Source organism: Doryrhamphus excisus, linkage group LG16 (assembly GCF_037039965.1).
Source record: "Doryrhamphus excisus strain RoL-2023G ecotype Guam linkage group LG16, RoL_Dexc_Guam_v1.1, whole genome shotgun sequence".
Classification (NCBI taxonomy): domain Eukaryota; kingdom Metazoa; phylum Chordata; class Actinopteri; order Syngnathiformes; family Syngnathidae; genus Doryrhamphus; species Doryrhamphus excisus.
Genome location: NC_136372.1, coordinates 5,138,172 through 5,160,328, shown reverse-complemented (window position 1 = coordinate 5,160,328; position 22,157 = coordinate 5,138,172). Strand labels below are relative to the sequence as shown.

Below are 22,157 nucleotides of genomic sequence, written 5' to 3'. Positions count from 1 at the left end.
GCATCTTTTTTTATTTTAAAAAACTGATTATTAGTCAAGTGGTTAGCATGCAGGCCTTGCAGCTTGGAGATCCGAGTTCAATTTCACCCTCAGCCATCTCTTTGTGGAGTTTGCATGTTCTCCCCGTGCATGCATGGGTTTTTTTCCGGGTACTCCGGTTTCCTCCCACATTCCAAAAACATGCTAGGTTAATTGGCGACTCCAAATTGTCCATAGGTATGAATGTGAGTGTGAATGGTTGTTTGTCTATATGTGCCCTGTGATTGGCTGACTGGCCACCAGTCCAGGGTGTAGCTGAAGACAGCTGGGATAGGCTCCAGCACCACCCCCAACCCTCGTGAGGATAAACGGTAGAAAATGAATGAATGAATGGCTGGCGACCAGTCCAGGGTTTGCCACGGCTCTCGCCCGAAAACAGCTGGGATAGGCTCCAGCACCGCCCACCACCCTCATGAGGATAAGCGGTAGAAAATGAATGAATGAATGAATATATTATTACAACTAGATATTTCACTTCACTAGGGGCGAGGAGCAAGTCCGCCATTATTCTTTTTTTTTTTTACCTCCACCAAGCGCATCACGTTTATCCATTTTGTTTGTGTTCAAAAGTATTGATGTCATGATGTGCCATATATATCACTTTATTGACAGTTACTATGGTACCCATTCTGTCATTGGATGGTCATATCACCTCGTACTTCGGTATGTGACAAAAATTTAAAAAAATAAATAAATAAAACTATATTAGGAAAGCAGGAAGTGAACAAATGTAACAGTTACTGATTGTAAAAGTACCAGATGGAGGGGTAGGATTTAATAAACTTTGCTTCTTCCTACTCCTTTTGGACATGTGGAACTGTGAACTGATTATGTGATGCATTCAATTGTAATCTGATGCATGTTCAAATGAAATAAAACCATTACCATTACCAAATAACTTGAACAGTTCTGAATGGATTTGAGTAAAATATTCAGGAATTGTCTGAAAAATGGGATATGGAAGATCCAGATCACCGTCTTGATTGGGATTTTTTTGAAAGGATTCTTTAAAATTGCAAAATAGGACAATTTTTGGCATTTGTGCTTATAAGTCCATAAAGGATGGTTATACAATACAGGACAAGTTTCCAACAGGTTCTACAACTTCAATCCAAAAAAATGTAGGATTATTATTTTGGTATGTATCACATCACAATATGGGGGGGAACTACAGCATTGGGCAAAGGTCTGCACTCACAGAGTACTTCTCTTGTTGTAATAAAGACTTCCAGTACTTCTATGAATCCTTTTTTTTTGTAACACCCAAATTTTACATACAAAGCAATGGCCGCCCCTTGGCTCCCCCCAGGATACGGCACTGGGAAAAAAAACACACTGAAGTACAACTAGTCGTCTTTCTTAAACACATATAATTACAATAATAATAATCTTTTTATTTAGCATTTTCATTTGTAATTAATTAAGAACAAATACATAAAAAATAGTGATCCAGTTAAATATTAGTCTTGTTATGTTAAGAGGCTTATTAGGGTCACCAAGTAACAATGTCTCTTCAAACCCATCATTTCTATTTGCACCGATTCACTTTGACTTTCAATTTATTTCATGTTTCATTAGCCTTTTCATTGGCTCACTAGGCTGGAAAATATTCTTATTAATTAATGACCTTGGTTTATCCATTCAAACTTCAGCCATAAAAGCTTTTTTTTTAAATAAATAAAGACTATCTGCAGACGACAGAAGCATGTTTGGAGATTAAAAGGGAAATCAATAAAAGCAATCAATAATATGCAGCTCATGCAAAAAAAAAAAAGAAAATTCAATTTCAGATGCATTTGCATGTGGGGTGCTTTAAATTAATTTATGGAATAATCAGAAGCTAGTTTGTGCAAGTGGGGATGTTTAATTAATGTTGGGAGATGTTGTTTTTATTTATATTTGCTATAATAACTCGCATCTTTTCAGCTGGACCGTGTCGACGGCAGCCCCACGGCGCTCCGGCACTCCTATACTAAACTCCACATGAGCAACACTGCGCATCACCATGGAAACCACGGTCAGCTGGGAGGAAGACGCATTACCATGGGAGCAGGAAAAGGACTATGCAAAGTAGTGTCGACTAAATATATGAATAATTACGACAAAAACAGCAACAACAAAAGGCAAAGCAACAGTGAGGGCCATGGTCGAGGCATGGGTTTATTTTTATTTCTGCTATTATCCAAATGGGAAAACGCTTTTTTTTTTGCTTTAGTATAATAATTATCTATCCAAAATGTAAACAAATATATAAAACAGTAAAGAACAACATTACCTTGTATTTAACTAATTCGCTCCCAAAGATGTATTTATACATAATTAACGTTTTTTTTGCGCTAGAGGCAAAAAAGAGGTGACGACACAGCTCCATAATAAAAGAGAGCACATTTAGTGCAGTTTTAAGCCAGAAAAACGGCCACAAGGTGACAGAAGTGCCTGTCATAAGAACTCTGCCTGCAACAGTTCAGTTCCAAAGGTGAAAATTGGAAATCTTTTTATATTATTTTCCATGTAAAACAACCGTTTTTTGGTGTTGTTTACATTGTGGAATGGGCTGCACGGTGGACAAGTGGTTAGCGTGCAGTCCATCAAAGTTTTTAGAATGAATCATTACTGAAAATGGATTTCACTGTGGTTTTTAAGTTTTATTTATTATTTTATTTATTATTAGTTTTATTTATTTATTATTCATAAGTTTTATTTATTTTAAGTTTTATTATATATATTAAGATTTATTTTATTATTATTCATTCATTCATTCATTTTCTACTGCTTTTTCAGTTTTATTTATTTATTATTACTTATTATAAAAGTTATATGGAGAGTATTGCAGTTTTCCTAGTATGTGGTCTACAGCTAAGTGTAGGCTGCACGGTCGCCGAGTGGTTAGCGCGCACAGGCCTCACAGCTAGGAGACCCATGTTCAATTCCGCCCTCGGCCATCTCTGTGTGGAGTTTGCATGTTCTCCCTGTGCATGTGTGGGTCTTTTATCCGGGTACTCCGGTTTCCTCCCACATTCCAAAAACATGCTAGGTTAATTAGCGACTCCAAATTGTCCATAGGTATGAATGTGAGTGTGAATGGTTGTTTGTCTATATGTGCCCTGTGATTGGCTGGCCACCAGTCCAGGGTGCCCCAAGACATATTATCACCTTGATTGGACTCTCCCAAATGCCACCTAAAAGAGGGGGGGGGGTGGTTAAGTGGGTAGTTTCTCTTAGTAGTTAAATGTAACATAGTGGTTAAAATATATACATCAATAAAAACTTAGCTGTAGTAATATTGACATGCTTTTGTAACTTTAGTAAGGGTATTGAAAATAAATATAGTACCTTTTTATAAAAATTGCCTTTGACTTTCACTGGTAAAATGGGCTGGGTGAATTGTTGGGGGAGGCCTGTTGTGTGATGGGGGAAATACCGCTGGACTGTCTGGTAAAATAAACTTGAAGAGCTCTCAACCGCCATGGTCTGGTGTACTTTTCAGAGGCTATTTTCCCCAACTAAAATCTTACAGAGTTATGGTTGAAATCCAGCTATTTTTGTAGATATTTTGCTGAAATTTACCTTTGTTCTACTGCTGATTACTAACGAACGGAAAAAGGTAATAACAAACTTTTTTTTTCCTGATGAAAGATGAGAGGTTAACCTTTGTTTTGGTGTACACCATGTCGAGCTCTACTACACAAAATCAGTCAAAATCATCAAAAATGGCCTGTACTAAGAAGAAAAAATGTCTGGGATTGAATGAGTTAATGTGCAATCCTATCCATACTAAGTGCTCTACTCTCTTCAGACACAATTAAATGCGAGCAAAGGAGGAGGGGTATAGAATGGGTGGCAGGAAGCAGGATATGTTGGTCAATCTGTGATGGGGAGCTAAATGGGCTAACGTTGCACCCTCGCCACATGATGGACTCTACTGCAAACACAAGCTGACAGTAACGTCCTCTCAACAATTAAACCATGGATAAATAGCAAACACAGGCTTTGCATCAGCCGTACGGGCCCCCGTGTGCGTGATGGGACATGCGGATGAAGATATTTACATATTTAATATGTAAGTATGTCGCTCACATGTAGGGCCTGCAAATATATGCATTCATCATATAGGCAGGGAGTGTATTGTAGTGATTTGTTACAACAATCTACGTGAAAAAAAACAGATATATCAAAAGAAGATGAATCTGACACCTTGACAAATCAATCTTAGCATCGTGAATATGTGTCCTTGTGTACTTGAAAAATAACTTTTATAGGTGGTTGTAATGCAGAAACATCACTATGATAAAGCATATGTGTACAATGATGTATATCACCTATATAGTGATCCCTCATTTATCACTGTTATTTGGTTCCAGACCCAACTGTGATACATGGATTTCTTCTTTATAAATCAAATATTATCATAGTTTGAACATAGAAACCCTATTCTTGACATAATAAGAGCCCTTCATACATGAAATAGCACCCCTATAGTCGCCTTTCACTTGTGTTACGCAATATAGTACACATAATAAGAGAAAATATGTCATTTAAGACATTAATAAAACTTGCTTGTGTGTGTCACAGTGAATTTGTTCCAGATGGGTGGATGACAGGAAGTGATGTCGGGGGGTTCCGAGTTGAGTTTTAGGTTTGATTAGATTACAGCCGCAACAGTTAGCCCGTGTTATTATTCGGATTCTAATTCAAACCTGCAACAAAAGCCTGTTGTTCTGGTGATCAGTCACATTAAAGTAACAGTAACATACTACATTCACAACTTGAAGGAAAATATAAAAAAATAAAAAATAAATAAAAAAAAATAATAATAAAATTAATAAAAAAAATAATAAAAATTAATAAAAAATTAATTTAAAAAAACAAAAATATACATATTAGGAAAGCAAGAAGTGAACAAATGTAACAGTTACTGATTGTAAAAGTACCAGATGGAGGGGTAGGATTTAATAAGCTTTGCTTCTTCCTACTCCTTTTGGACATGTGGAACTGTGAACTGATTATGTGATGCATTCAATTGTAATCTGATGCATGTTCAAATGAAATAAAACCATTACCATTACCAAATCGTCCACGGAATGCCTTGTTTTTGTATTTTACTTCATTTAGAAATTAATATGCTCAAATATTTGGGAAAAATATGCATTTTTCTTTAAACGATAGACCATACTCAACCACAAAACAGTATATGTTAATTTATCAATTTTTGAAAAAACATCAAGTGAAGCCGCGAAAATATAACATTTTTTTTACACCTTTTTATCTCGCAAGATCTTCTGACACCCCATACTACTGTAAATACTAATAACTATTTCATATAACAATAAAGATTTAAAAAGTTGTATTTCCATGTGTGGCTGTTCACTACTTACTGTGCTGTGGAGGCGCAACAGCAAATCAGGAGGGGCGCTTAATGTCAGCTGACTGTCCAGAAAAGTGCCACACTACTTTCGATGGAATTATTTAATAGATAGCGTAATGATCAACGTAATGGGCACCCTGGGTCATGTTGGAAATACGTAAACTACTTCTTAAGGGGGGAAAATGTAGTTTAAATACCAACTCGTCCATTATGTCAGACTTTTAAGGTTCTACTGTACGTCCCTGGCAGTGTCAATCAAAGCTGAACATTGTTGCTTCTTTGTAAAGGCTGAATTGTTGATAGAGCTCTTGCATTGGATCTCATTAATGTCCTAGTCGGTGAGCTTATACTTACTGTCAAACACACACACACACACACACACACATGCCTGAGCACTACCCATCAATTTGGTCTGTCTCATTCATTATAAATCATGTAGAGAAAACAACAACTTAGCGAGTCGCCCTTCTTGCGGGCTCGGCTAACAAACTCTCAGCTATGCTGCTCACAACCTCGGACCGATCTATTTTCTGAAAGCGCACAAGCTAGATAGATGAAAGGGTTGCAGCTGTTGGCGCACAAACAACTGAGCTGGATGAATATTTATACAGACACACACACAGGAGGGCTCCACTATGCAGCTTTGAGAGCTCATTCTCCTCCTCGTCCTCACAGCCTCTACACCGCTTCCCCACTTAAAAAAAAAAAAAAAAACAATTTCCATTCCGCAACTTAGACACCATATTTCCTGCAACACTGCCCTCCACTCAAGTCAACACCATGCCCTCAATCAATTGCCGGAAGCGTCGTCCACTTAAAGGCCACACTTAAACTAGATGCTTGCTCTACAGTGACTGATTGGAGACATCTTTGCATCAATATACACACCTCACAAAAGTATGCTGGAGTCTATCCCAGTTGAATTTAGGCAAGGGGCAAGGTACACCCTGGACTGGTCGAACTTAATTTTTAATTTAAATGAATTTTGATTAATGTTCATTCATTTTCTACCGCTTTTCCTCATGAGGGTCGCAGGGGTTGCTGGAGCCTATCCCAGCTGTCTTCGGGCGAGAGGCAGGGTACACCCTGGACTGGTTGAACTGCTGTTTTTTAAAATATACAAATGAACACGGCTGCATGGTGTACTAGTGGTTGGCGTGCAGGCCACAGAGCTGGGAGACCCGAGTTCGATTCCACCCTTGGGGCATCTCTGTGCGGAGTTTGCATGCATGGGTTTTCTCCGGGTACTTCGGTTTCCTCCCACATTCCAAAAACATGCTAGGTTAATTAGCGACTCCAAATTGTCCATAGGTATGAATGTGAGTGTGAATGGTTGTTTGTCTATATGTGCCCTGTGATTGGCTGGCCACCAGTCCAGGGTGTACCCCGCCTCTCGCCCGAAGACAGCTGGGATTCCAGCACCCCCGCCACCCTTGTGATAAGCAGTAGAAAATTAAAAAAAAAACATTAATTCCTTCATTCCTTACCTCTAATAAACACACCATGGCTGAATGTAGTTGAATTTTGTTGTTTAAACTCAGTATCTTTATTTGCTTGTAGGGAGAAAAAAAAAGTAGTAAAAGTGATACACACTCAACAAAAAAAAATGTAGCCATTTTTGTGTTTTTCTGTGTACACAAAAGACGTATCTCTCTCAGATAGTGTTCAGAAAACTGTGTTAGTGAACTTTCATAATTCATAATTCATGATGTTGATTAGACAGCATGATGGTGTACATTAGGTTGGCCACAATAAAAACGTCCATGGTGGTCCTGCAATTGAGTAATGATTACCAAATGTATTATTTAAGTGTTACTATTTATTTGTGAGGAAGATTATGATTAAAAATACTATTATGCAATATTATGACTTTATGAGGAAATACCCGTGAAATGAGGTTCATGAGTGAGCATTGCAATGTGTGATCAGTGGGACTACATTCATGTTCAGACAAAAATTGGAGTGTTGGCTGAAAGATGCCGAGAGGTGAGCCGCAAATTGCTCTCCTCACACTATCCTGAGCTAACACGGCTGCAGACATTCATCAATTACCAGCCTTGCTGGAGCATCCGCAGCTTTAAAGGGCGCTAAATGAATGCCGTATACGCCGAATACGACAAGGCAAAAAAGTCCCTCACCGGGTGTATGAGGAGGGCCGAGAGACGGTAAAAGGGTGTCTTGTCATTGCAGTACGAGCAGTTTGGGTTTCATGATAATGGTGCAGCATTGTGCTCTACTTCATCTCAAGAAACAACTTAGTTCTGGGCAGTCGTCCATTACGGCTAAAAAGAGCAGAGGGAGTAGTTAGAGCTGGTTCTGACCTCGTTTTTGTCTTGTATTGCTTGTTAACCACACAGACAAAAAGTACTGTTTGATCTGAATTATACATTTGGCCAAACTCTGCATTCGGGGCTGGAAAGTAAGTGCCCCTATTGTTACTGTCTCCTATGGCAGGAACACTCCGACAGTAATCTCTCCTTAATTGGTTTCAGACTGGACTTTGACTGGTGAATTTCCACAAAGTCGGATTCCTTACTTGTAAGTCAAAGATTTTCATAGTTACAGCATGGAATACTTGTTTACAAATACAATTTTTAACATTAGAACCCTCTAGATGTATTCCCTGGAGGAGCTGATACGTATGTGGGCGAGGGTTCCTTGGAACAGCGGTTTAGAGTCGAGTTTTTGCTTGCCAAAAATAAAAAACCTGTTAATGACCTTCTAAATACTTCTTTTAAACATTATTACAGCCCTCTAGACATGAACTAACACCCCTATAGTCACCATTACACTCCTGCTACCAAATATAGTAGAGATAACTATCAATAAGATTTGCGCTCCTATAACAATAGCAATAAATATGCTAGCCCAGATTTTTATTAGGGATTATTCTGCTTTTTTGTGAGATCATTCAAGCTGCAATAGAAGTTTGTTGTTCTGGCGATCTTGTGCTAAGAGTCCACTGGGCCGGCGGCAGTTGGTGCCAGTTCACGGCAATGCAATTTGCTGTGGCGCCTAGTGTCGCCAATAAGGTGCCTAGTGACGTGCAGTGGCTCAAACTGCCTCCCAACTGGCTCGTGGTGGCCCGTAACGGCTGCGAAAATTTAGTTTGGCGGCAAGAAAATTTAAAAATGTTTACAATTTTTGTCACGCCACTTGCATCAAACAATCAGCACAAAGTGTCCACCGAGTGGAACCAAATGTCGCAAACAATCTGCCTATTGGAATCCACTGGAATGTAATGGCACGAGCCAAGTTGCGCCAATGATGCTAGGAGTCCACTGGGCCGGCACCAGTTGGTGCCAGTTTGCGTCAAAGATTATGTGACTGGCGCGTAGTGGCTTGCAGTGGCACCTAGTGGTGTGCAGTGGCGCGAACTGCCTCCCAACTGGCTTGTGGTGGCCCGTAACGGCGGCAAAAATTTAGTTTGGCGGCAAGAAAAGTTACAAATGTTTAAAATTTTCGTTGCACCACTTGCATCGAGCAATCAGCACAAAGTGTCCACCAAGTGGAATCAAATGTCGCAAACAATGTGCCTATTGGAATCCACTGGAATGTAATGGCACGAGCCAAGTTGCGCCAATGATGCTAGGAGTCCACTGGGCCAGCGCCAGTTGGTGCCAGTTCGCGTCAAAGATTATGTGATTGCCGCGTAGTGGCTCGCTGTGGCGCCTAGTGGCGTGCAGTGGCTCGAACTGCTTCCCAACTGGCTCGTGGTGGCCCGTAACGGCAGCAAAAATTTAGTTTGGCGGCAAGAAAATTTCAAAATGTAAAAAATTTTCCTCAAGCCACTTGCATCAAGCAATCAGCACAAAGTGTCCACCAAGTGGAACCAAATGTGGCAAACAATCCACCTATTGGAATCCACTGGAATGTAATGGCACGAGCCAAGTTGCGCCAATGATGCAAGTGGACTCCTAGCATTACTGACACCTCACAAATGACAATGCAATACGCATACTTTTATTAAGAATGGGCTAATTTCAACCACTAATTGGCATGATTTATTCATATGTTTTGAGCCAGGGTCGATTCTGCCATGCAGCAAGTAGCTAAATGTAACACGACCAGGAGGCAAAAAAATGTCTGCCACATACTACAGCTAAATTTTAAGCAGTTCAAAAACCATATTTGTACTTTCTTGTCGTCTGCAGTTTTCAGCAGCACAAGCAATTTGTGTTTCATAATAACGGTGGTGCAGCGTTGTGCTCCACTTCATCCCGAGAAACAACTTTGTTCTGGGCAGTCGTCCATTACAGCTGAAAAGAGCAGAGGGAGTACAGTGAAAGCTGGTTTCGACCTCAATTTTTGTTTGTTTTTTTTTTTGCCTCGCATTGCTTGTTAGCCACGCAGACGAAAAAGCTAAATGTTGCTTTCTTTGACCACACTATCATTTATTAACAAGTATATCGCACAACACAGCTGGGTGGCGTAACCAAGATTTTAAAGCGCACACAGAAGTCTGGATGCTGGCCATTTGGGATACTGACATCTCATGGTGTTAATACAAACACAACATCAGGAGGTTGCCTACAGCCGCGGATGTGAATTCAAATTTTTTTTGTTGCTGTTGTAAACCATGCACCTGACGACTAGAGGAGACAACTGAATAGAGGCGTATACAATTGATACTGGGAATATGCTTTCTACTGATTCCGAGTCCCGCCTCTCACCTGAGGCCAGCTGAGATAGGCTCCAGCACCCCCTGTGACCCTCGTGAGGAAAAGCGGTAGAGAATGAATGAATGAACATTAATCAAAATTCATTTAAATAAAAAATAAAGTTCAACCAGTCCAGGGTGTACCCCACCCTCTCGCCTGAAGAAAGCTGGGATAGGCTCCAGCAACCCCTGCGACCCTCGTGAGAAAAAAGTGGTAGAGAATGAATGAATGAACATTAATCAAAATTCATTTAAATGAAAAATAAAGTTCAACCAGTCCAGGGTGTACCCCGCCCTCTCGCCTGAAGAAAGCTGGGATAGGCTCCAGCAACCCCTGCGACCCTCGTGAGGAAAAGCAGTAGAGAATGAATGAATTAATTAATGAACATTAATCAAAATTAATTTAAATTAAAAATGAAGTTAGACCAGTCCAGGGTGTACCCCCCCTCTCTCCTGAAGACAGCTGGGATACGCTCCAGCACCCCCACGACCCTCGTGAAGAAAAGCGGTAGAAAATGAATGAATGAACATTAATCAAAATTCATTTAAATAAAAAATAAAGTTCAACCAGTCCAGGGTGTACCCCACCCTCTCGCCTGAAGAAAGCTGGGATAGGCTCCAGCAACCCCTGCGACCCTCGTGAGAAAAAAGCGGTAGAGAATGAATGAATGAACATTAATCAAAATTCATTTAAATGAAAAATAAAGTTCAACCAGTCCAGGGTGTACCCCGCCCTCTCGCCTGAAGAAAGCTGGGATAGGCTCCAGCAACCCCTGCGACCCTCGTGAGGAAAAGCAGTATAGAATGAATGAATTAATTAATGAACATTAATCAAAATTAATTTAAATTAAAAATGAAGTTAGACCAGTCCAGGGTGTACCCCCCCTCTCTCCTGAAGACAGCTGGGATACGCTCCAGCACCCCCACGACCCTCGTGAAGAAAAGCGGTAGAAAATGAATGAATGAACATTAATCAAAATTCATTTAAATAAAAAATAAAGTTCAACCAGTCCAGGGTGTACCCCACCCTCTCGCCTGAAGAAAGCTGGGATAGGCTCCAGCAACCCCTGCGACCCTCGTGAGAAAAAAGCGGTAGAGAATGAATGAATGAACATTAATCAAAATTCATTTAAATGAAAAATAAAGTTCAACCAGTCCAGGGTGTACCCCGCCCTCTCCCCTGAAGAAAGCTGGGATAGGCTCCAGCAACCCCTGCGACCCTCGTGAGGAAAAGCAGTAGAGAATGAATGAATTAATTAATGAACATTAATCAAAATTAATTTAAATTAAAAATGAAGTTAGACCAGTCCAGGGTGTACCCCCCCCTCTCCCCTGAAGACAGCTGGGATACGCTCCAGCACCCCCGCGACCCTCGTGAAGAAAAGCGGTAGAAAATGAATGAATGAACATTAATCAAAATTCATTTAAATAAAAAATAAAGTTCAACCAGTCCAGGGTGTACCCCCCCTCTCCCCTGAAGACAGCTGGGATACGCTCCAGCACCCCCACGACCCTCGTGAAGAAAAGCGGTAGAAAATTAATGAATGAACATTAATCAAAATTCATTTAAATAAAAAATAAAGTTCAACCAGTCCAGGGTGTACCCCGCCCTCTCCCCTGAAGACAGCTGGGATAGGCTCCAGCAACCCCTGCGACCCTCGTGAGAAAAAAGCGGTAGAAAATGAATGAATGAATGAACATTAATCAAAATTCATTTAAATTAAAAATGAAGTTCGACCAGTCCAGGGTGTACCCTGCCCCTTGCCTAAAGTCAACTGGGATAGGCTCCAGCACCCCCGCGACCCTCGTGAGGACAAGCGGTAGAAAATGAATGAATGAATGAATGAATGATTCTGGGTCCTAACCCTAGACAAACCCTTGGAAGGAATGTTAGATGCTCAACAGTGCTGTGGCCTGCCGTTGTTGTTTAGTGACATGATTTAGGATTTCTAAAAGGAAGACCACGCTCACCTTGTATCCATCTGTGCTGGGTCAAGCTACCTTTTAAATTGTCCGCATGACGGCGCAGGGCGTAGACATAGCTCTAATTTGTCCGACCTGTTCCCGCTACGAGATTCACTGTAGCTCGGCGGAGGGTGGACGTGCTTCTCCTCTCCAAGGGCTGACATTTAATCCATGCCAATTTATCACCGCTGCGGCCCACCCCGTGTTGGAGCGGGTGGCGCATCGCCTCAGGGTGAACCTCCGGTGCAGACGTGGTGCAAATGTGCTTTTATTTTGTTGTTTTTTGTGCATGTCAATGAGAATGATGTCAATGAAACGCTAAAAGAGAGTCGGGCCTCGTAAAAAAAAAAGGAAGACATTTTCTTTGTGAGGCTTTTATGGCTACGAGGTGGACGCGGGCCAAGATTGCGGCCATGCAGAAAGATGCAGCAAGTAATCTTCTCAACAGACAAGAGAGAGGGAGGGTGAAAAACACTTCTATGTTTTTTTATGGTGTTTTATTACCATATTTGCAAAGTTGCCCATATAGAATAGTGCATCTCTATTTGCTTTGAATGCACAAGGCCGTTATAGCGTCGCCGGCGAGAAGTTAAAAAGGCTACACTCTCAGGGCTAAACCTGTCAGCTCTGATTCCCCCCCCACCTCCTGCCATCATAAAAACATAGATGATTTTATTTTGTGTCTGTGCATCAACCAGATGGAGTTTTGCTCCTAATTCACTGCAGGCAGATGATCAAATGCGGTTCCTAAAGAGGTGGCACACCAGATTACAACCCTGCTTAAGGTCATAATCAAGATTCCATGTTGAAAGAAACCCTACTGGCTTTACTCGCTATAATAATAATAATATTAATATTGTGAGGATACATGGAAATGGTAATGTCCAAAAGGAGTAGGAAGAAGCAAAGCTTATTAAATCCTACCCCTCCATCTGGTACTTTTACAATCAGTAACTGTTACATTTGTTCACTTCCTGCTTTCCTAATATAGTTTAAGTTGTTTTTTTTTTATTTTTTGTCCCATACCAAAGTACTCAATCCATTCCATAGTTTGATTCCACATACTGAAATGCTATGGCTCTTTAACGTAGTCCTAGCATATAAGTGTTTCAAATGTAGAAAGAATGTACTGAGAAGTATTGGATGGCATTTTTAGGGAATTGGTTATTTTTAGTCTTATGCATTATTTTAGCTGTTTGAAGATTAACTACATCAGCAAGTTTAAGTATTAAGTCAATAAATAGACATCAAATATGAACAATGTACAGCGTGAACAGTAATTTGTACAAATAATTAGAATAAATTATCATTTATTCTAATTTTTTTTTTAAATTTAAATAATCTAAATAATTTAGAATAAATTATTATTTAAATAAATTATTATTTATTCTAAATTATGTAAATTATTTGTAATAATTCATAATAATATTATTAATATAATAAATAACGGAATATCGTTGGCAATTTCACTGCTGTGTTATTGTGCAATGACACTAAAGAAAGTCTATCTATCCATTTGGGATTTTAGAAATAAGGAGTTAGTATGTTCTCTGTAGGCGGCATTATGAATTATCCTTACTGACCTTTTTTGCAGTACATTTAGCGAGTGAAGATTGCTTTTATAGTTATTAGCCCATATTTCCACACAATAAGTAAGATATGGTAGAACTAGAGAGCAATAAAGAGTGTGGAGTGATTTCTGATTGAGAACATATTTTTGTTTTGTTCAATATTGAAATATTTCTGAAATAACATCAAAACTGTGTTCCGTCTACTACCTTTCTGCATTTTGGGTCCAATGGCAGCTCTGCTTTATAGGGACTGGAAGGTCAGCGTCCCACCAGATCCAACAGATGGTGCTATCTGGTCTCTGTCAAGAACAAGAAGTATTATCACTTTCAGTACAGTCAAGTTTCGGTTTGCCCTACTTTTTTTTTTGTACGATCCAGGTTTTCAACAACAGTTTGACAAAACTTCGCCCCAGTTTTTTGAGGGCCAAACATTGAGAGTCATCCATCATACAATCCCAGCCATTTTTCAAAAGGCGTCTCGCTCGGTAATAGCCATTGTTGAGGATTTTTTGACTTATTTTTCAAGACACACAGAATATTGTGTCCTTGGGCTATGTGGACATCTTTCATCAGAAGACAGTTTGTTTCTACCTTTTTTCCGTTCTTTAGTAATCAGCAGTACAACACTGGCAAGTTTCAGCAAAATATGGGTTATCTGCAAAACAAAAAGGGAGGAAAAGTTTTTGTGACAAAATATATTTCAAACATAAAATTCCACTTTTACACAAATTTTGACATATATGCATATAAATATGACTGTAGGGGTGTTAGTTCATGTCTAGAGGGCATCAGTAATGTAAATGTAGTTTTACATGGTTAAAAGGTTGTAAAGAGTGTTTTATGCACTTAAATGTATAAATAATCCCATATGATAATCAGATAGAGAACTAATTAACCCTGATAAATGAGGGATTATTGTAGACCGTTTGACGGCATATTACACGGAATCAAGCACCACATTGACGATTGAGTCTTTGTTTTTCGTTGAGTGAGCGAGTGAGTGGTTAGCGCGCAGGCCTCACAGCTAGAAAACCCATGTTCAATTCCACCCTCGGCCATCTCTGTGTGGAGTTTGCATGTTCTCCCCGTGAATGCGTGGGTTTTCGCCACAATAGCCACAATGTCTATGACAATTATTAGAGATCTCTAGACATGAAATAGCACCCCTATAGTCACCTTTGCACACAACTATAGGATATAATTAAAGCAAAGCAAGCTGTAATTGGTTCTAGATCAACATTTTTTGGGATTAACTTAACAGTGGGGCTGCACGGCGGACGAGTGGTTAGCACGCAGACCTCACAGCTAGGAAACCAGGGTTCAATTCCACCCTCGGCCATCTCTGTGTTTTCTCTGTGTACTCCGGTTTCCTCCCACATTCCAAAAACATGCTAGGTTAATTGGCGACTCCAAATTGTCCATAGATATGAATGTGAGTGTGAATGGTTGTTTGTCTATATGTGCCCTGTGATTGGCTGGCCACCAGTCCAGGGTGCCCGAAGACAGCTGGGATAGTCTCCAGCACAGAAAGTGAATGAAAGACCAATAGTAAAGATTGCCATGTTTTTAGCAAAAACCTTGATAAAATGTTGACATACTATGTGTTCTTAAGTGTTTACTTCATATAGTAACGAGTCAATTTCCAGGTAAATTTACACAACAACAGCCAAGTGAAGGCTGGAAAAAACTTGATAGCATTCTAAAAATGATTTCTATACAGACAACCTGCAAAAACAACGGAAAACGTTATAATAGGCAAGGCCAGCCAGTAGTTGGCAACTAAGTCACTAAGTACAGAATTAATGGTGTTCTTTTAAAATACTTACTTGCAAATGTTTTGGCCATAAACGACATCATCCATTGTTAAAAACTAAACAGCCCCAAAGTGATTTCAGATATTTAAAAAAAAAAAACACCAATGCATTTGGCTTTTATCCCCACCCTCCTCTATCACATCCCCACTTCTCAGACTCCATCCTCATCAGTCTTCAAGAGGTCTGCCGTGCCCGTGACCCATCAGTTCTGCTCAGACCTCGAAGGGGTCATTCATCAACAGTCCACGCTGCAACCTGGGGATAGATTTCCTCTCCCCTCTTCCCCTGGCATCAATCACCTGCAGGGGGGCTACTGTGCATACTCAAGCAGGCAGCAAAGGCTGGGAGAGGCCAGGCAATGTCACCGTGCAGGCCTACAGGCTACTTGGGGAATAGAACCTGCCTGAGAGCCAACAGACTACAAATGAAATGGGCAATACATTGAAGTCAATGAAAGGAAAAACCACTGGAGATTTGTGAAAGCTCAAAGTCCACATTCTAAATGACTGGAAGTGTTGTAATTACAGCTGGGTGGTCGTTTACCGAAACCACAAAGATGACGGGGCATTAATTGGAAGCGTGCAATAAATTGTGAGATACATTTGCAATCACATTCTATATATAAATAACTTTAATAATGACTTGGAGTACACCAGAGCACAAAACTCGCCTTTTAGTGAGTCAACATTGCTTTAAAATCAACATTTTAAAGCGCATGCAGAGGTAGATAAGGCTTCCCACTCATGCTTCATATACAGCTACCGCCATCTTCTGGAGAATATAAACACTACATCAGGGAGGTTCATTCATTCATACATTTTCTACAGCTTATCCTCATGAGGGTCGCGGGGGATGCTGGAGCCTATCCCAGCTGTCTTCGGGCAAGAGGCGGAGTACACCCTGGACCGGTCGCAGCCAATCACAGGGCACATATAGACAAACAACCATTCACACTCACATTCATACCTATGGACAATTTGGAGTCGCCAATTGACCTAGCATGTTTTTGGAATGTGGGAGGAAACCGGAGTACGCAGAGAAAACCCACGCAAACTCCACACAGAGATGGCTGAGGGTGCAATTGAACCCTGGTTTCCTAGCTGTGAGGTCTGCGCGCTAACCACTCGACCGCCGTGCAGCCCCGCTGTTAAGTTAATCCCAACAAATTTTGATCTGGAACCAATTACAGACCCTAGTGTTATTTGCTTATTTGTTTACCACGCACCCGGCAACTATAAGAGACTCTGTATTTAATTGAATTGAGGTGCTAGTTGGTAGCATTTGCAGTATACCTCAGACAAATGGATGCATCTTTTATGAACATTTAGATCATGGGGGTCCACACTTTTTACAAAAACAGCTACAAGCTACAAATGGCCCTCGGGCCAGACTTTGACCACCCCTGATTTGGATTCTATTGTTGGTTAAAGATGTGGAATCTTTAACCAGCGCATACAATTTTGGTGAAGATCTGGTTAAAGATGTGGAATCTTTAACTAGATCTTCACCAAAAATGGTATGCGTCCATGTTGAGTCGTTTCTAGACATTTTTGTTTAAGGGGGATGCATGTACGCATACAATTTTGGTGAAGATCTGGTTAAATCTTTAACGAAAATGTCGCCAGCCAATCACAGGGCACATATAGACAAACAACCATTCACACTCACATTCATACCTATGGACAATTTGGAGTCGCCAATTAACCTAGCATGTTTTTGGAATGTGGGAGGAAACCGGAGTACCCGGAGAAAACCCACACATGCACGGGGAGATTTGATGTCATCTATTTATTCTCCACATTATTATTATTATTATTTATTATCATACGGGAGCCAGGCAACGACATTTTGTTGGCAATTTCACTGCTGTTTTATTCTGTAATGACAATAAAGGAAGTCTATCTATCTCCACACAGGGTGGAATTGAACTCTGGTCTCCTAGCTGTGAGGCCTGTGTGCTAACCACTCATCCGCCATGCAGCCCCCGCGATAATGACTAATGTAATTTTGATGTAATTTGTCTTTGATGTGGACTTGCCGTACATCCTGTCGAGATCTAATCCAATTGTGTTTCTCAACTTCTTGACCAAATTGCTGGCATTCCCATCTTTCTTTGGCCCCATGAAGTGTTATGTAGCAGTTGCATTCACTAAAAGATACACAGACAGCGAGTCAGCAAGGCATAGGGTTCTTTGTTAAAGCACTCGATTAGGTACAAAATAAATGGGCTAGTTTGTTGCATGCAAAACTGAGGCCGAGGCAATATTTTGATACCAATTTAATCATGAAAACTGGGATGTACAAAAAACGAAAGTTTGTCTGTAAATGTGAATTGAGGGAAAAAAAAACATGTGTTCATCTGCTGCATTCTGCAAAACAGAGCATCACTAAACTAGAGGGCAGCTCGGAGAAAAGTACTACCAGAGCAAAGATGTGCAAGGCTTCTCAACCCCCCCTCCGGCGCCGTGCTTCCAGCGTGTTTCTAATAATAGTCGTGATTAATTAGGAGATTTAATTGGCGGGGAGTCGGTGGCGACTCTAGCTCGGGCTCTTTGCTCATGTAGACATTTAGGTGGAGCGACGTCGGGCACTGACTCAACAACTGCTTAGTTTCTTCTGCTTTGACACCCCCCCTCCCTCAAAAAAAAAATTCTTATTAAACTTTTCTTCCTTCACTCAGTCTCTTTCCACTTTGTTGCATCAGTGCCTCTTGCCTCTGTAGTGTGTCATTAGAGCTCCCCTTCTTTCTGCACGTCTAGGCTTTACACACTGTTGCTCACATTGTTTTGGATTACACCCATACAATTTATGTGGAGTATTTTTCATTTCAACATCACATAAAAAGAGATAAAGCGCCAAACAAGTTGTGATAGTGACAGCGCCGCGGCGATATCAACAAACAAAACACGGGAAACCATCAATATCACTTACAATGCAGTTGTTTTTCCACAGAATTCTACCTTGTACAGAAAAATGACGGCGATTTAGTAGGATGTAGTCACCGGTATTCAAAAGGAAGTTGGTGCCATTTTAGATTGCTCATTGTTGAGTGGTTTCTATTATTAGAGACCTCTAGACACAAACTAACACCCCTATAGTCACTTTTACACTCCTACCATGTAGGAGAGATAACACAGTACAGAGTAAAAAAGAATAAATACTCTATTTAAAACATAAATAACACAAACATGACGAGTATCAACTGTAGCCCATGTTTTTTAGTATTTTTATTGTTGCCTATTACATCCTTGCGTCTCTCAAATATTACAGTAATGTTACTGACACCTAGTGACCAGTATATAATACTACATATCTCTGAATGAGTCTTTTAAATGCCTTATATTTGTACTTAGTTCATTTAACCCTTAAATTATACAGGCAGTTTTTAACATACAACAACTAACAAGTTCTTAACATAAAAACTTAATTCCTGAGTGACACTTGCTTGATAATGATTAAACACTTAGCCAGTGTCTCATTCTAATACAGTTGAAGTACATTTAATACTACCCTCGATGACAGGATACCAGACTTAAGTTTCACCCTTATAATTTGCATTCAAAGACCGCATCTGCTAATAAACTACCCTCCGTTAATGATTCATATTCGCAGGTCTAACCTCAGCCCCCGCGAAAAACATCCATCCGTTAGCTGCGACATTTAAGAACATTTAAAAACAGAGGAGCCGTTCCACTAAACTGCCTCCCATCAAAGAAATATGCGCGGCACCAATGACCGCTTTTGTGATCTCTCAGCGCATCGTCAATAACATACCCAGCTGTCTAATTGGGCTCATAAACAGGGATGATTAAACACTTTTTGATTTTAAGGACCCCGCAGGTCGTTATAGTAATAATAATAATAATAATAATAATAATAAGCACAACTCAAAGGGGTCATCTCTCAAAACAACAGTGACTCACTTTATGTGAAGCGAAGGAGCATTTCAGGACGCATCATAATGTCTCACTTCACCACGCTGAATCCAAAATAATCATTTTTTAAAGGCTTCTTGTCTAAAAATGAAAACCCGCTGCTGACCGCAACCCACATTACGCAACAGGCAACGCTACCAAAATGGCCACAGCATTCAAAATAAATGGGGTTTAAAGTCAAAACTGCGGCAAGTTATGAGAGAAATCATTGGAGTCATGATACAAACGTTACAAAACAAGTCACATTTGAGGCATTTTGAGTTTAAAATGAAAAGATGCAATCACGGTTATCAAAGATACACGAAATCCAGTGGTGAAAATGCGACAAAACAATTTGGTTCAAACAAGTCAAAGTCATTTTTGATGCAGTGTAAGTTTAAAAATATAAACACTCAATGTAACAGTGGAAAACAGTGGAAAAAATGTTACCTGACAAAAAAGTACATTAGTAGCCAGAATGCCTGTGATTTGCCAGCGACCAGTCCAGGGTGTACCCCGCCTCTCGCCCAAAGTCAGCTGGGATAGGTTCCAGCATCCCCCTGCAACCCTAGTGAGAATAAGCAGCATAGAAAATGGATGGATGGTATAGATAGCCAAAATGCAATACAACAGTGGCCATTTTGGTTCAAAAAATTACCTTGGAAGTCATTTTTATGTATTCTACACTTTAAAAAACGGAAGCTATAACAACTATTACACAACATTGGATACAATTTTACACAAAAAAATTATTTTGAGTCATTTTTGTTGTGTTCTTACCTTAATAACGGGAGGTAGCCAAAATATGCAATACAACACAGGAGGGTGGCCATTTTGGTGCAGACAATGGCTCCTAAAGGTATGTTTTAAGCATTCAAAGCTTAAAAACACAAAATGCAGGTACTGTTAATCAATTATGATACATATCACACAACAGTGTACACAATGTCACAAAAAAATAATTTGTTAGCGATGTATTTGAAGCTTAAAAACAGACGCCTGAGTCACTGTTAGCCAAAATATTAATACTCATGTTAGTTAAAATAGTCAAAAACTACAGCAGGTTTTCACAAGTTTTAAAGCATTATAATGGGATTCTAAAGCTTGTAACATATATATTTGGCTTATTTTAGCTGTAAAAGAAGAAAAGGTGCAAACCTGTTCGTGTTCACTTGAACCAAAATGGCCGCCCACTCGGTTCAAGACTCGTGTAGGGAAATGTACTTAAATTTAAGCTAAAATCTAAACACTGAAAAAACATAAACTAGCTAAGTGTCACGTTAGGGAGAGACAAATATGTTACAAACCAGAAGAAAAGCCATGAAGTCGAGTTAGCAAGCAATGGCGCTGTAACCACAGCCATGATTGAGGTTGTTGTGACGTGGGAGGAGTCACAGCGTAAATAGGAAACGTTTTAAATAGTGCTGCATTCAAGGACACTGGGATTTTTATTCAACGTAACTTCCAATCAAAATGAAACCAATCAAAATACTTTGTTACGGTATGTGTTAATTTCATACTAATACACAGTGAAACATATAATTAGCTGTACTGAATTGGATTAACACAGTTCACCGTGTGAGAAAGAAAATTCGACAGAATATTAGAAAACCCAAACTGGTAAACAGCCTACAAATTGGCCTTGAGCCAACCTCCCTCAGGAATGAGCATGAAGCAGTCTTTTATTTTTTTGCATTTTACAACAAGAAGTTACCATAAAAAGCCTAATTGTTAATTCATGACTTTCTTTGTATCAGAAAGCATCTAAATAGGAGCTTGGTAAACTTGGAAAATATCAATTATTCAGTAGTTAATTCCTTACCCTTCTGGTGTGGTATAAAGTTGTTTTATGTTTGGAACAGGACGTAATAGGAATAAAAAAAATGGACATTATTAGACTGCTGAAACAGTTGCAGTGGCTGTAGTCTTTTTTTTTCCTTGCGGCTACTGCTGGAAGATAGAATTTTAAATCTAAATTTAAACACCTGTGATGCAGGAAGGAAAAAAGGATAATTGCTTATTTTCTACCAGAAGCCATTATAAATAAAAGGAATATAGCCATAGATATTTATCACTGAATACAATTACAGGGCAGGGGATACCAGTTCTTCTGTTGTATAGCTTTTTATTTCCGTGTGCTCATCATATTTAACTTACCTGAGCTGAGCTGAGCTGAGTAATGGTCCTTATTGCTGGCTAACACATTGAAAGCGAATGCATTTTAATTCTTATCTCCACCAAAACCATGTACCATCATTTCTTCATTCTATTTATTTCATATATGCAGGAATTAATTCATTTCCTTATTTATAGGGCTCATCATGTTTGGTTCCTTTCGTTATATTTTTCTTTATTTTTTTTAAAGCGGATTTATGCTTCCATTTATTTATGCTAAGGTTGCATATTTCCTTGAAATTTTATTTGAATTATTTATTTCATTTTTTTTAGTTCTTGTTTTTTCATGTCATGGAAGAAATGTTTATGTATTTTTATATTTTTTTGATATTTTATTTATTTTAAGGCTGAATTATTTTACTTTCAAATTTTGTATTTTTAATAAAAAATTTTCTTAAGTCTGAATAATATTACTATTTTTTCAAATCTCCACCAAAACCATGTACCGTCGTTTCTTCATTCTATTTATTTCATATATGCAGTAATTAATTAATTTCCTTATTTATGGGGCTCATCATGTTTGGTTCCATGCTTCCATTTATCTATGCTAAGGTTGCATATTTCCTTGAATTTTTATTTGAATTATTTATTTATTTATTTTTTAGTTATTTGTTTTTTCATGTCATGGAAGAATTACTTTAACCAAAATTTTAT

The 22,157-nt window shown here is 39.4% G+C and overlaps 1 long non-coding RNA gene across 1 annotated transcript in view; it reads right to left on the bottom strand.

Annotated features, from left to right (window-relative positions):
* The window catches only part of LOC131103777 (uncharacterized), a 29,243-nt gene extending 8,772 nt beyond the window's left edge, over positions 1–20,471 (bottom strand). Inside the window, exons 1-4 of the long non-coding RNA XR_013629990.1 lie at positions 20,109–20,471; positions 19,779–19,896; positions 14,192–14,255; positions 13,808–13,899 (exon numbers count right to left, since the gene is read on the bottom strand). This is a non-coding gene — a long non-coding RNA (uncharacterized LOC131103777). The remainder of the gene's footprint in view (positions 1–13,807; positions 13,900–14,191; positions 14,256–19,778; positions 19,897–20,108) is intronic.
* Between the last annotated feature and the right edge of the window lie 1,686 nt (positions 20,472–22,157).